Genomic DNA, 15,902 nt, shown 5'->3' with positions numbered 1-15,902 from the left:
CTTGCCATGCATTTACCATAAATCACAAGCACTTGGAATAATCATCCAAACAACAACTAACAACCAGTTGAATGTAAAAGCATTTAGGATATTGTTTGATCAATCAACAAATCCAATCGCATTCTTTCCAAAACAATGCAAGAGTAGATGAAATAGTATTTTCCATTGCATAATTGCTCTCCCCCTTGGGATCTAAGAGCAATATTATGCAAAAATGTTCTTAACACTTCCTTCCTTTGGCTAGGGCATATGTTAAGGGTTCAAACACTATTCATGATGTAAGTTCTATAGGTCACTTACCTTGATTGATAACCCAACCCTGAATTTGGATTGGCAAAAGTCATCCTTATCCAACGGATCTCAAGATATCTTAGTTTTAACCCTTATGATTAATTTCTTGTACTAGCTCTTAGTCAAGTCATGAGGCAAATAGAAATTTATCCTCATATATCAAACATGTTATAGGCATAACATATAAATACTTGATAAGATAAGTGCGAGATGATCTCAAGTAATAGGCCTCGCATTGACCTAGAATCTAGTTTTTCTTAATATTTGGCCTGTTAGGCTAAGTACTTTTGAGGTATCTAAACTTTAAACTAGTACTTCTCCATTCATGATTCTTAATGTCATATTCTTTTAGCAATTATGCTATTTATAACCCTTGACTATACTTTAATCTAGCACTTATATGCCCATTCTTTTAATGTCGTTCTTTTGACGACTATGCCATTCATAACGCTTGACTAATTCTTCCTTGTAATTGCTCTACTAGCAAATAAGTCATATGTAACTAGGTGCAATTATCTTCCCTTGATATATGCACTTCACAAACTCCATCTTCCGAGTAAGCGAGGTGAAATTTATCCTTTCCCATGACCTATTCTCGTGCAATAGTATGGGGCCTAACATATCTCATACAAGAACCAAAGCAAACATCTATGAATTTGAAAATACATTACTTATGACCGAAACCGCAGTTGGATTGACAGTGATGCCTTTGCCCGAAGCCTTGTTGCTGGTTGCAGGATTGTCATCCGCACGCGACATTCTTCTCTTGGAGGCCATCGTCCGCAAATAGACTCAAGAGATTAAGGACGTAGAATAGATTCAAGATGGGAGAGCGTAAGAGAAGATGGTTAAGTCGAGGATCGAGATAGAAGGAATTGAGCTAATTCTCTTCCTTGCAGCCTCTCGAGGTGACTCTCTCTCTCTCTCTCTCTCTCTCTCTCTCTCTCTCTCTCTCTCTCTCTCTCTCTCTCTCTCTCTCTCTCTCTCTCTCTCTCTCTCTCTCTCTCTCTCTCTCTCTCTCAAGCTCTCTTTCAAGCTCTTCCTCACAATCTCTTGGAGGAGTATCCTCCTCTCTACCTCTCTCTCGCAGCCTCTCGGGGTCTCCTTATGCTTCCCATATGCCTCTCCCATGCCTCGTATTTATAGTGAATTAGAGAAGAGGGCTTGTGGTTGAGAAGGGGAGCTCTTTGTGGAGGGGGATCTTGGAAAGATCACTGATCTGATGCTCAGATCATAAATCTGATGGTTCCATTAGCTCCGAAAGGGGGGTAAAACACCAAGACACTTGGTTAGAAAGCTCTCAATTCACTCCTTCTTCTTTTCTATGTTCGAAGTGCTATCTACTGCCTGTAAACTGCGATCGCGGCGCGCGCGATTTCGCCAGTCACTTTTCTTTATTTTTCATTTTATAAAATCTTCAAACTAACTAAAATATCACTTGTCTTTTCTTTTAAATGACATCTAATTCCATATCGTTTTTTTAGGATAATATCTAAAATATCTACAATTTACTAGCTTTGCCCAAAATCTAATGTTTTTGGACCTTCCAAACTATACACATGAACTTAGTGATTAATATAACTCATAAGTCTCGTTCACCTTGTAATTTACGTAAAGGGTAGCTACGGTCTTTACCAATTCGAGAAAAATATCGAATTTACGACTCTTGATTTTTCTAAATAAAATATTTTAAATTAAATAAAAATTATCAATAATTAATGTTAGTTAGTTTTTACCTTAGTTAGTCTTTAGTTAGTAATCTTACTAACTTATTAATTGACTAACTAACTTACGAACCAACCAACTAACTTTTATTATGCGAAGATATTACATGAGTTGGGGATCTTGCTTATCAACTAGACTTACCTTCAAACACAAGAATCCATAATGTATTTCATGTGTCTCAGCGTAAAAAGTATGTGGATCCTCAAATTCAAGTTCTTGAAGAACTACCTCCCTTGAATGATGATGGCCTGAGAAGATTATCGGCAAGTGGAAGAAGGTTCTAAGGAACCACATTCTTGTGGAATACCTTGTCAAATGGAAGGGTTTGCCTATCGAAGAGTCTTCATGGCAACAAGCATCATATTTGGAACAATTTCCATAGCTTAAGCAAGAGGACAGTTCATAAATAGGGAAGTAAACAACTTGTTTTATTAAATTTATGTGAGAAAGTAAATTGTCTCATCGGCATCAAAATTTGATTTTGAAGGCATGGCTGGATATTGCATGTTGTCCTCTACATTTCTATATATCGCACATGGAAATCGACCACTTCTAGATCCATATATGGCCAATTTTGTACTACATCCTGTTTTGGACAATTTATAGCAGTCTGTTCCATTTATATGGTCCTTCTTCATCAACTTCTTTGATCTTCATCAACATGGAGCTTTATTACAGCATGATTCCAAATGATTTAAGCTATCTTTGTAATTTGTTCCCAATTCATCTTTGAGGACAAAGCTCTTTTAGGCCAGGATGGCTTGTAATAAAGCATAAATGACCTTAGTTTAGAGTAGGCTAGGGTTAAGTATAAAAGGTGGAGATATAACATGTGAGGGATATTTTTGCTATTTTCAAGCAATACATGCTTTGAGGTTCCTTCCTCCCACCAACTAAGAGGGTGCCACCAAGATATGGGCTGCATACCATGTCCCATCTTGACATTAGGTGAGTATTCATGTTGTAGCATTCATCTATGATTCTCAACCTTCGATGGAAATATTATTTCATGCCTAGCTACCTTGGCTATGGCTTCCTTGCAAACATGGTGTATTTCTTGTATTTCTTTGCAAGTATGGTGTATTTCATGAATTTCTAGTTATTTGGTTTGCTGTGAGAACTAGCTATTTTACAACGGGGCCAAGAGCCGCCAAGTTAGGAGTCAGCAAGCCAAGGGTCACTAGGCTAGAAGCCACAAACAAGAGCCACTAAGTCATTGTAGATCACTGGGGCCACCATATCGAGCCATTGCTAGGAGTTGTTTGATCGTCGCGTCCTTGCGCTAGTAGCTGAGGTGATGAGAGAGAGAGAGAGAGAGAGCTAGCTATGTAAGTGAAGGATTACTATATTATTATACTATATATTATTATCAAAAGTAATGACTATTGTAATAACTACACAACAAATTTGATAATAACAAAACTAGCAAATACAATTTATTCAATTCAATAATCAACAATTGCATTGAAGAAGCATAAAAAAGTTATGAACTATTAGAAAATAAGTTTAAAAATCACATCCAATTTCTCATTATTCAATATTAAAAGAGGGACATGAAAGCATGTTATAAACTCAATTCAATGGAATAATGATATTACACATGGATGAACAATTTATAAACTAATGAAAAACATATTTAAAAATCACATTCAATTAATTATTAAAGTACAAATGGGAAAGCACATACATGCAAAGATTAAGCAAATGAAGGGATGCAAATGCAAAAGTGTGATAACTACATTTGAAAAACAATCAACAATGTACTGTTAGAGATAATATAAAAAAATAGACATATGTTAAAAAAGAAAAATATAAAACATTATAATAGTTTAAAAAGATAAAATATAACAGCAAAAATAACCAAATAAAAATATATACTTAAAATTTTTATTAAATTTATGTGGGTGAATGCAAAAATAAAATTTAAAAATGTATAATAAATTAAAAACTATTGAATTTAAATTGATAAATATAACATCAATAGATTTAAAAATATATTTTTAAAAAGAAAAAAATGCATTTACATGAAGAATGTAATACAAACATAAAAAATAAGTTTTGAAAAATAATAAATTAATTTAAAAAAGAATATATTAGTTTTATTTTCTACTACTCCTATAAGGGGAGAGAGAGAGAGAGAGAGAGAGAGAGAGAGAGAGAGAGAGAGAGAGGGAGGGAGGGAGGGAGGGAGGGAGGGAGGGAGGGAGGGAGGGAAGGAGAGAGAGAGAGAGAGAGAGAGAGAGAGAGAGAGAGAGAGAGAGAGAGAGAGAGAGAGAGAGAGAGACAGAGAGATAGAGACAGAGACAGAGAGAACTCTTTAAAAATATTAAAAATAATATAATCACAACACATATAACTAAATGAAAACATATACTATTAAAAATTCTTAATTTTTTTGGAAAATGATAAATAATAAATAAAATAAAGATAAATAAATAATTATTATTAAAATATAAAAAATATATTAACAAAGAATCTACTATAAAATAAAGCATAAGCACAAATATAAATAATAATATTAGTTTATAATAAAGCATAAGATAAACATAAAACATGAATACCATAAGATAATAGCTTAGCCAAATCATTATTTACAACAATAAAACCGTAAGCCAAGATATGATATCTCTCCACCAACTTGCCCTGCATATGAGCACTATTTAACATGTATGATTATATGATGTATGATGCACAAATATATAATAGAAAAAACTAAATAAAAACATATACAAATAAAAATCATATTATGGAATGATAGATTACAAAACAAAACATAAACTTAAACATAAATACTTGGAAGATCAAGTTGATAGAAACAACAAAGATGTACTAGCTGTACAAAAAGAAGAATCACCAATTGCAATGTAAGATATATTTAAAAACTATCTAAACTGATTTATATATGAGAATGAGAGAGAGGATTTTAAGATATATTAATATCTATACTACTTTTGAGCTGTAGGTTCGACATGCATTGAAGCACCAAAGAGCTCTCGAACCATGCTCCCATACCAAATGATATACCATTGGAAATTTGAATTGATTGAATCCTCACTAATGAAAGTGGAAAGGTGGTGATTGCTCATGATTGGGAGAGGTACATCATCTCTTTCCTCATCTCTCTCTCTCTCTCTCTCTCTCTCTCTCTCTCTCTCTCTCTCTCTCTCTCTCTCTCTCTCTCTCTCTCTCTCTCTCTCTCTCTCTCTCTCTCTCTCTCTCTCTCTCTCTCTCTCTCTCTCTCTCTCTCTCTCTCTCTCTCTCTCTCTCTCTCTCTCTCTCTCTCTCTCTCTCTAGCAATAGAGGTTGTCAAGGAGAGGGAGGAAGTTGAGGCACACAAGAGCAACAAAGAGGCGGCAAAGGTAGGCATGCAAGCAAGCAGGAGTTATCAGCATGTGAGTCCCTCCCTCCCTCCCCCCTCTCTCTCTCTCACTCTCTATATGTGTTGATGCCAATTGTTTCTTTGTAGACACTAAGCTCTCTCTCTCTCTCTCTCTCTCTCTCTCTCTCTCTCTCTCTCTCTCTCTCTCTCTCTCTCTCTCTCTCTCTCTCTCTCTCTCTCTCTCTCTCTCTCTCTCTCTCTCTCTCTCTCTCTCTCTATGTTGACGTGTCCCTGGGTTGGCAACCACTTAGTTCTTCACAGATGCGAGGTGGTCTGATGCCACGGGAGTCGATAAAGCACTAGAAGCTGCTAGTCGTGCTAGCGGGGCAAGAGCCACCAGGCTAGGAGTCACTGAGCCAAGGGTCATTAGGCCAAGAGCCACAAGCAAGAGTCACCGAGTCATTGCAAGGCATCGGAGCCACCATATCGGGTCATTGCTAGGAGCTATTTGACCGTTGTGTATTGCGCTAGTAGTCGAGGTGAGAGAGAGAGAGAGAGAGCTAGCTATGTAAGCAAAGCATTACTATATTATTATACTATACATTATTATCAAAAGTAATGACTACTGTAATAACTACACAAAAAAATCGATAATAACTCATGAACATTGGGGACACCTAGAGCAGTGCTTTGATAGATGTCAAGAGTATGGGATCTCTCTCAACCCTAACAAATGCATCTTTAGACTCTCGCCAGGGCACATGGAATAGCAACAGACGCTACAAAGATATTGAAGATTGCACCTTTAATAGCACCAACCAACCTCAAATAGTTGAGGGGATGCCTTGGCCATGTGGGCTATTACAGAAGGTTCATTGCACACTTTGCGAAAAAGGCAAGCCCCTTACATAAGCTCCTCAGAAAATATGCAGAGTTTATGTGGACCACTGATTGTGACGAAACGTTCAACACTCTAAAACAATGCGTGATTGAAGCACCCATCATGTAACCTCTTGATTGGATGAAGGAGTTCCATATGTACACTGATGCATTAGTCGAAGGCTCAGGCGTGGTCTTATGCCAAAAGGGCTCCTCAAAGTTAGATCAACCTATCTATTATGCAAGCCACAAAAAGTAAGCGATAGAGAATGAAACTACACAATGACGGAGCTTGAATGCTTGGCAATGGTATTCGCCTTAGAGAATTTTTGACACTATCTCCTAATCGATGCACTTCAAATTCTATGTGGACCATGAGGCCATGTCCTTCTTAATGAACAAAGAAGCTGTGAAGGGAAGAATGATGAGATGGCTCATTCTGTTTTAGGAGTTCAACTTTGAAGTGGTTACCAAACCCGGTCGTTCCTATGTCCTGGCTAATCATCTGTTACACGAATCCCTTAGAGCAACGAAGAAGAGCAGGACGACCTTGACCTTCTTGATGCTTCCCTATTTGTAGTCAAAACTATAACCCCATGGTACACAGACATAGCTAACCTCTTGGCAACATAATAGTATCCCCTTGGTATTTCTAGCCGTGAGAAGAAGAAGCTTCTGTTGGAATCAACCCCCTATACCTTGTTAGGGTGGTGCTTTGTACAAGAAAGGCAAAGATGAAGTCTTGTGAAGATGTATTGTGCACGAGATGAGATTGGAATAGTGCTGAAAGCATTTCATGAGGAGCCCTATGGATGACACTTTGTAGGAGAGGCAATAGCCAGAAAGGCCTTGCTCGTAGGATATTGGTGGTCAACCCTCCATAAAGATGCTTATGACTACTGTAAACATTGTGATGCTTGTCAGTGAATGGGACAGCCTACCAAATCCAATGCAATGCCATTGTAACCCATCCTTCCCCTAAATCCATTCAAGAAGTAGGGAATCAACTTTCTAGGCCCCATTGATCTGCCAACTAGAAGGAAGAAAAACAAATACATCTTGGTCTATATGGACTATGTGACAAAGCGGTGTGAAGCCAAAGCTCTTAAGTGGGACGATGGCAATAGCGTAGCCCTGTTCTTGTACAAGAACATCATTACCTGATTTGGCAGTCCCCTCGGGCTCGTAAGTGCAAGAATGCAGTCTTGACATCCATCTAATACATGTCCAAGTCAAGCTGCACAACTAAGGCCAAAACCAAGCGTAGGTCATCTTGACTATAGGAGAAAAGACTTCATCAAAGCCAACTCTGCGCTCCTGTTTAAAACCCTTGGCAACAATTCTTGCCTTATAAGCTAGCTTGGTGCCTCCAAGGGTACTTTTCAGCTTGTACACCCATTTGCATGGCAAAGCCTTCTTGCCCTGAGACAATGCAACCAAATCCCAAGTCATATTCTTATGCAAGGAGTCCATCTCAGATTGCATATCTCTCTCCCAGGAGTGACTATCACCCCTGTGCATAGCCTCATCATAGGTGAGAGGCTCTCCTACATCTAAAACTAAGATAATGCATTGAGGGCTCAAATCTATCACGCGGATGTCTATCTCTAGTACACCATCTCATTGCAGGCTCTGCTGCCTATCCAACCTGGCCATGTGTACCAACTGTTGCTGCAGGCTGTCCAACTAGCTATGCAGGAGCATGTGGCTCCTCCTGGAATATAACCCTACGTATCTCTACCACCTTCTCAGGCTGCCTATGCATCTTGTCTTCATGGAAGACTACATCATGACTGCGGATGACTTTCCACGCTTGCGGATCCCAGAGGTGGCAACCCATCTTGTCTGCATCTCCATAGCTTATGAAAATGCATTTGACACTCTTAGGATCCAACTTCGTACGCTTGTCTTTGGGCACATGGCAAAATGTCTCACATCCAAAGACACGTAGATGTGCATAACTTGGAGGTTTCCCAGTCCATACCTCCTCTGCAACTTGGAAATCCAATCTTCTAGAAGATGATCTATTTATGACATGCACAACTGTATTGACTACCTCAACCCAAAAGCTTTGTGGTAAGCTTGCATGGCTAAGCATACTGCGTACACGCTCCTGGATGGTTCTATTCATCTGCTTAGCCAAACCATTCTGGGATGGGATATAGGGGGCAGTCAATTGACACTTAATACCCCTCTCATCACATAGCTTCTCAAAATCATGTGACACGTATTCTCCCCCATTTTCAGTCCTAAGGCATTTCAGCCTATGCCCAGTTTGGTTCTCAACCAATGCAAGCCATCTTTGAAATACAACCAAGATATTTGACTTAAGCTTAATGGGATAAGCCTAGACTTTACGTGAAAAATTGTCAATGAATGTCACAAAATGCTTTGCACCACTGATAGATTGACAGGGCATGGGCCCACATACATTCGAATGTACCAATGCCAGGGGCTCACGAATGTACCAATGCCAGGGGCTCACTCATACGTGTCCTACTAGACTTCTTATGCGTATTCCTAGTCTGTTTGCCATAAAGACAATTCTCACATGAATCAAAACATGTGTAGTGAAGGGGCAGTAAGTACTATAAACCAGAAATCATTTTCATTTCCTTCAAGGACATATGGCCCAAACGGGAATTCCAAAGAGATACACATGTGGGATGGAGCTGACTGACAAAACATGGTCAATAGAGGACCCATCAACTACAAGAGGATAGAGGCTGCCAGCTTTGGAACCTCTAGCAAGCACAAGTCTACCACCACGGGTGATCTTCTAGGAAGAATCCCCAAATGAAACATGAAACCCAACATCATCAAGCTATCTTGCAGACATAAGATGGCGTGTAAGCGTAGGTACATGATGTAACAGAAAAGTACTGCTAGTAGAGAACTACAGTTGTACATCCCCAATGCCAACAATAGTAAGTGCCATGTCATCACCCAAGTGAACTGATTCAGAGACAGTGCGGTAGGAGTGGGACCACTCATGGCATGGTGTAACATGAAATGAAGCACTAGAATCCAAAATCTAGCACTGCGTATACATAGAGTGAACATCGGTCAACAATGTAGCATCACAAGAACTAGCTTCAAGTATGTACTCCCCATTGGAGTCATCATTCTGGCATGACATTTATAGTCACACTTTTATGTATACATTGCCTTTTCTCTCATCTATTTGGTGTGTGACATCAAAGCTTCCTAGTAATAAAACCCTTTGGCAAGGAAGCATTAGATATCTATTGTAATCAACTATAATAATCAAACTTTTTTATTCTCTATATTCTGTGTTTATCACTTGCTTACAAACTTCCTATACTTTGTTGCATTGTGCTTTTTGACATTTTTATAATGTCATTAAATAGAATTTTGAAGAGACTGTGATCCTTCTGTTGTTTTTGTAATGTCATTAAATTAGAATTTTGACTTCCTTTTCTTGAGAACCCTAGGTTCTTCTAACTCAAATACTTGTTGCAACCAAAAGATCATCAAGGTTCTTTAAATCATGATATTTCCTTTAAGAACCTAAGTCTCTAATCTTCCTAATTTGTGAGGGTTGTGGAGAGTGTTTCTCCCATGCAGTTTAGGAAAGGAGGTCCCTTATGCATGTGTGATTCCTTTATGTCTCCATCATATTGGCCTAGTTACTTGATTCTAACTCTTGGATGATTGGAGGGAAAGGAGTAGCATTTCCAATAGTTAAATAGAAAAGCCTATAGGTTGCTTCGGGGGGCCAAGGGGGAGATGTTGGCAGGATCATTAGCTTGGATAGGGTTACCTATGCCTTCTTTTCCTTAGGCAAAAAACTTGATAGAGATAACTCATGTCTCTATCTCAAAAGTAACTCAATATCCCCTTAATTTTTTATGTTCTGAGCCTAGTATCATTGGATCCAAGTCTCCAATGAATCTCTAATTTATTTGTCATTTATTTTCTTTCTTAACAATCATTTTAGATAGTATGAACTACTTAGCAGTTGGGAGAAGTAGGTATTTTACTAATCCTCTAATGGTAACATACTTTGACTAATGTCCCTTTACTCCATCCAATATTCATGCTACTTTTATTGTCACTAAAATTTATTGATATTATGCTACTTTAATTGTCACTAGCATTTTATCATATTATGCTCATGTTAGTTACTATAGACTTATCGCACAATTTTTGGATTCAGTCCCATCACGGGAGGGAATGCTGCTTGTAGAATCTCTTTTGGGGTGCCAAGGGGGAGGGAATAACAATGTAACTTTTGATTAAGTTATTGAAATATATTATATCACAAACAATGAGAAAAACTTGGGCTTTTCTCAATGCAGCATCATTTGTGTGCACTATCTCCCGACTTGCTCTCAGGTTTCTTTGCTTTGGGACCATCATCCACAAGCTCTAGAGCTTTGTCACACGTCCTACTCTTTATGCTCTTCAATGGTCTTAAAATTTCCATGTCCTTAGGATCTAAGGCTTGCAAAGATGATGAGGAAAAAGAAAGCTACTAGCATATAATATGGTTAAGGTAAGTAGAATCTCGTCTCAAAGGATAGTCTTGCCTCTAAGGGGTAACTCTTGGTAGGAGATAAGGAAGGAATATGATTCAAGAACTTTTGAGTGATGAATCCCTTTGCAGACTATGGAAGGGGGATCTCTTGAAGGATGATAGCCAATATGGACAAATATTAATAATGTACTCTAAGAGAAATGGTGGGTAGGATACAAGGACAAAGCTCAAGTCCTCCTCCAATGATTTGAAACTCCTTGTCTTCAACCTACTTTCTCCCAAATATATATATATATATATATATATATATCAATGCAAAAAGTTGGATAGTTTTCATAACTCACTAAAAAATGATGATGAAAAAAAAACTTAGTAGCTAAGGTAAGAAATATTATTCTAATTGCTTCATACCATTCGGGCATTCTATCAAGTATTCATAATTTTCCTCTTAATTTTATCAAGCGCATGCTAAAAGTGTTGAGCTTGATAATGTTGCTACAATTACTTATGTTATTTGGTGATCAATAATGGAAATATTGATGAGTAAAATGTGTTAAATTTGGTGGCTATTGTTAGTTTGAGATGGCCATAAGGAGATATAAAACTTAGTTTGATGGCAATCAATTAGTGATGATGGTCTACAAAACTTATGTTTGCTTGAACTAATGGTGGAGAGATAATACTGAGTTTTCTCCATGATCCCAAGTTATTGATGATGACAAATGGTTAGTTCACGATGACGACATGATCTGTTTGGTGGCTAATTAATCCCAAAAAGAGTGAGTTAATAAAATTCCCAATGTTCGTTGTATTTAATGCTTATATTTCTCCTCCTCTTCATAAGCTCCTTATTCATGTGGAGGGTTTCAAAAATCATAGATATTAAATCATCTTCCCCTTAGAGGAATCGAGATTTCCTTATCTCAAGAGAAGTTGGGTTTATTGTCCTCATTAATCCAAGTGGCATCCTCTTTGAGATAGTAATGATCTATAGGTTGAAGCTCAAGAATCTCTTTACTTGGCCTTACAAATGAAGTAGACAACTTGCTGTATAAACAGACTCTGCTGGAACGAGATCAAAGATTCTTCTCATGCTGACCTATGATAGCCTCTGGGATGTACTAAATAAGACCTTCTTCATCTCAATAGGTGGCAGCTCATTAATTATATCTACTGGATCACCATAGAAAGGATTGAGCTGACTAACATGGAAGACATTATGAATCTTTGTGGAAGAGGGCAGCTCTAATCTATATGCCAAGTCTCCAATACGCTTCAGGATCTGATAGGGGCCATAAAATTTGTGAGCAAGCTTATTACTAGATCCATCTTTCAAAGTAGAGTACCTAGACTTGGGCACCTTCAATAAGACCAACTCTCCTTCTTGAAACTCTAAAGGCTGCCTCTTCTCATTAGCATACATCTTCATTTGATCTTGAGCTTTCCTCAGATTCATCTTACATTGCTGAAGAAGGGGTTGCATTCTTTCCAACTCTTCTTTCCCATGAGGGTTGATTCTTTCATTAAAGATGATTGTGGGCTATACGTAGCCTCAAAGGGTGAAACTCCAATGCTAGCATGAGTAGAGTTGTTGTAGGCAAACTCAGCCAAGTATAACCAAGAATCCCATGAATTTTGGACATCATAGCAGAAATGGCGAAGATAAGTCTCCAACCATTTATTTACCCTTTCTATCTATCCATCAGTTTGTGGATGATAGGCTGTAGAAGGAGCCAATTTAGTGCCCATGGATTTGAATACCGCCTGCCAAAATTTAATCGTGAACTTTGAGTCTCTATCATGAACAATCACATGTGGTAATCCATGTAGTCTAAAAATATGCTCCATGAACTAACTGGGCACTTGAGAAGCAGTAAACTGGGTTTTGGTTGGAATGAAATGGGTTGCCTCAGTGAGTCTATCCACAACCACACATATACTATTCCATCCCTTTTTGGTAGTAGGAAAACTAGTAATGAAATCCATGGTAATGTGAGTCCATTTACCTATAGGAATGGGTAATGGCTGCAATAAACCACATGGCTTATGGGTGCTTTCCTTATTCTACTGACAAGGCATACATGTCATGACAAAGTCCTTGACATCTTTCCACAGCCCTTTCCAATAGAAAATTTTATTGATCCTATCATAGGTCTTGAAAACTCAAAGGTGTCCAGCTAAAGGTGAAGAATGTAGTTCCTCCATAATTTTCCATGTTTAAAAAAATGTAGAAGGAATGACAATCTTGTCATTTAACTAAACAAGGCCATTTTTAAGCTGATAATGCGAGTTATCTTCCATGAGATGATGCCAGGAGGCATATTCCACGGTGGATTCCGTGCCACGGTGGATTCCGTGAGGTTTTACGGTGGATTCCATAAACTTAGATGACCAGGGTTCATACACAAAGAGGATTCTTTGTGCGAGAAGTTGATGGGGACGCCTGTCCTTTTCGGACGTTTCATTAATTTAGTGTGTACATGGGTGATTCCATAGCGGGTGATTCCGCAAAATGCATATTAAATTAATAAACGTTTATGAGTTTAGAGTGCGCACTCGTAATAAATTAAGGTTAGGATTTATTTCTAACCAGTTGATTTATTTATGTAGCTGAAGACTGCTAGGTATTCACTTTTATCGGTTTAATTGTATTATTTTACTAACGATTGTGAATGCTTCAGTTGATATGTAGAGATAGCAGCAGTGGCGGAGGAAAGCATTGGAGTTTAGCGGGTATTCGACCTTTGGATTATATTTTGATAGGCGCCACGCCTATATTTTGGTTATGTCTATTGAGACATCGATTATTTATTATTATTTTGCATGTGCCTATGTGCACGGATATGTTATTTCTATTTGGACATTCAGATTGGGCGTGCCAGACTCTATGGGCACCGTCCATTAGCTTTATTTTCCTATTTTTGTAGAAAGCAAAAAGCTTGTCATATTTTTGTAATTGGGCTATTATTGAGCATGAAGATTGAAATATACATAAAATACATGCTTTGTGAAGCGCTCACACAAGGCATGGGGGAGATTCAACCCAATTTGTCTCTTGCTTCTTGTGGTTCAAGCTTTTACATTGTTTTTTGTGCAAAAAGGTAGAGTTCATTGTTCTTGGGGACCTTCCGGGATTCACCACGTGAGCATTCTGCCTCCGATCTGCGCTCCAGTGGTATCAGAGCGGAGCAGAGATCAAGAGCTTCCAATCGCTACCAATCTCGGGCGAAGGCGGAGCTCCAGGAACAAACGGGCTCTACAGTCAATCTCGTCGTGAACCGTCGATACAGGCAGATTTCTGGCGATCAAGAACCCCTGTTTCTACTGTCAGATCGCGAGGGACCAGGCTCTGTAGGCGGAGGACCATGCATTCATCTCCATCAACAAGTCGTGGACAAACAGTGAGGAAAATTTCATATTTCTTTTCTATCTCAAGTTTAAGCTTGAGTTAAGCTTTAGGAGAAAGCTTAATACTTCATAAACTTCATCACGAGCTGTATGAGTGGGTCCGAAATTTCCGCGACGGCATCAAATCCATACTCTTGTCCTCCACGAATTGCGTCGTTTCCTGACGATTCTCCCTCCCTAATAAGCCTAAGTTATTAAGCTTATTAAGCTTAAGCTTAATCACTTAAGCTTAAGTCACTCAATTCTCTGCAAGTCACACAGGGCAGATAAGTCAATATACTCCAGGTCCTGCGCTGCCAAAGTCAATTTCTACTAGTCAATTGGAATCAAGTCCTGTAAGTTCTACAAGTTGGCCTAAGTTCAGCAAGTCAACAACTCTGCAAGTCTGCTAAGTCTGCAACTCTGCAAGTCAGACTAAATCAGAACTGACTAGTGCTTAAAACTCCTAGAAGACTTGTTCGTATGCAAAAACTCTGAACTGGAAAGTTGTTCGTGGCAAGGTGTTCTACCTATCTACAAGTTCGTTGAAGTATTTTCAGCAAACGGCTATAGAAAAATTATAGATTTTCTGAAAATATACAAAGAAATACCCAAAAATACATAGCCTTGTAACCCCAAATTTGAGCTACGCTCATCCCGCTAACCTGATTTTGAGTGAGAAAGGTTTATTGAGTTTTACAGGATGACGACCCCACATATGGATGATCCTATGGCTGAAGATGACTTACCTGAGCCTACCATGGAACAAAAGCTGAATCTAATCATGCTACAATTGGAAGAAGAGCGAAGGGCTAGGCAAGCATTGCAAGCGCAATTGACAAAACTACAAAGAGCGTCCACCGATAAAGAAGAACCTCAAGCTGAAGATTTGATTCGCCGTACCATCGACGCCACTCTTGAAGCACAAACCATTCGCAAGGAATCCAAGATAAGTAAACGAAGTTTCAAATTTCGCACTTTCAATGGCATACGAGAAGGAAAGACTATTTTATCATTCATTAGCCAGTTTGATGACTATTTCCATGAGGAAACTTATCCCGAAAAAGATAAAATCAAGTGTGTTACTAATCATCTGATAGACAGAGCATCACTTTGGTGGACTGTAGTCCGCAAGAGCATAGAATGTCCTGCTACTTGGGAAGATTTCAAGAAGAAGTTCATGCAGAATTTCCTTCCACCGCAATTTCATGAGAAGGCTATCAAGCAATGGGATTTACTTCAACAGCGAGATCGTGAGCCTATTCCACAGTATATAGAGCGTTTTTGGAATGCACTCCTACAGCTACGCATGCTTGAAGACGTACCAGAGACGACACATAAGCGGAAGTATATGTCTGGACTTCTTGGACATTACTACGCTGAAGTGAACATGTTCAAGCCTGCTACCCTTGAAGACGCCATCTCCTTAGCTCACGACACTGAAGATAAGTTACGCGGAAGAGACAGACGACCACAGCAATTCCAAGCCAACGGTAATTATGGATCTAAACAATTCAATTCCAATTTTAGAAGGTTTAATCCAGGTCGTTTTTCATCACCATCTTTCCGCAAGAATTGGCCTAAACCACCTGCATTACCATCCACTGTCAATCCAAATTCAAGGCCTATTCCACAAGCAAATCCAAATGTACCCAGACTTCCAACCATTGCAAATAATGTAACCAAAGCCAAGCCAATAGTATGCTATAAGTGTCACCAGCCAGGGCATCTCGCAGCAAATTGTCATTCAAAGAAGCCACCAGCACATATCAACTATCTTGGAACCATGGACAAAGACGA

The sequence above is a fragment of the Lygodium microphyllum genome, chromosome 7 (assembly GCF_053477565.2).
Source record: "Lygodium microphyllum isolate KBCC chromosome 7, Lygodium_microphyllum_v1.1.10, whole genome shotgun sequence".
Taxonomy (NCBI): Eukaryota; Viridiplantae; Streptophyta; class Polypodiopsida; order Schizaeales; family Lygodiaceae; genus Lygodium; species Lygodium microphyllum.
The sequence above is the reverse complement of the archived record's forward strand: the minus strand, read 5'-3'. Positions refer to the sequence as shown.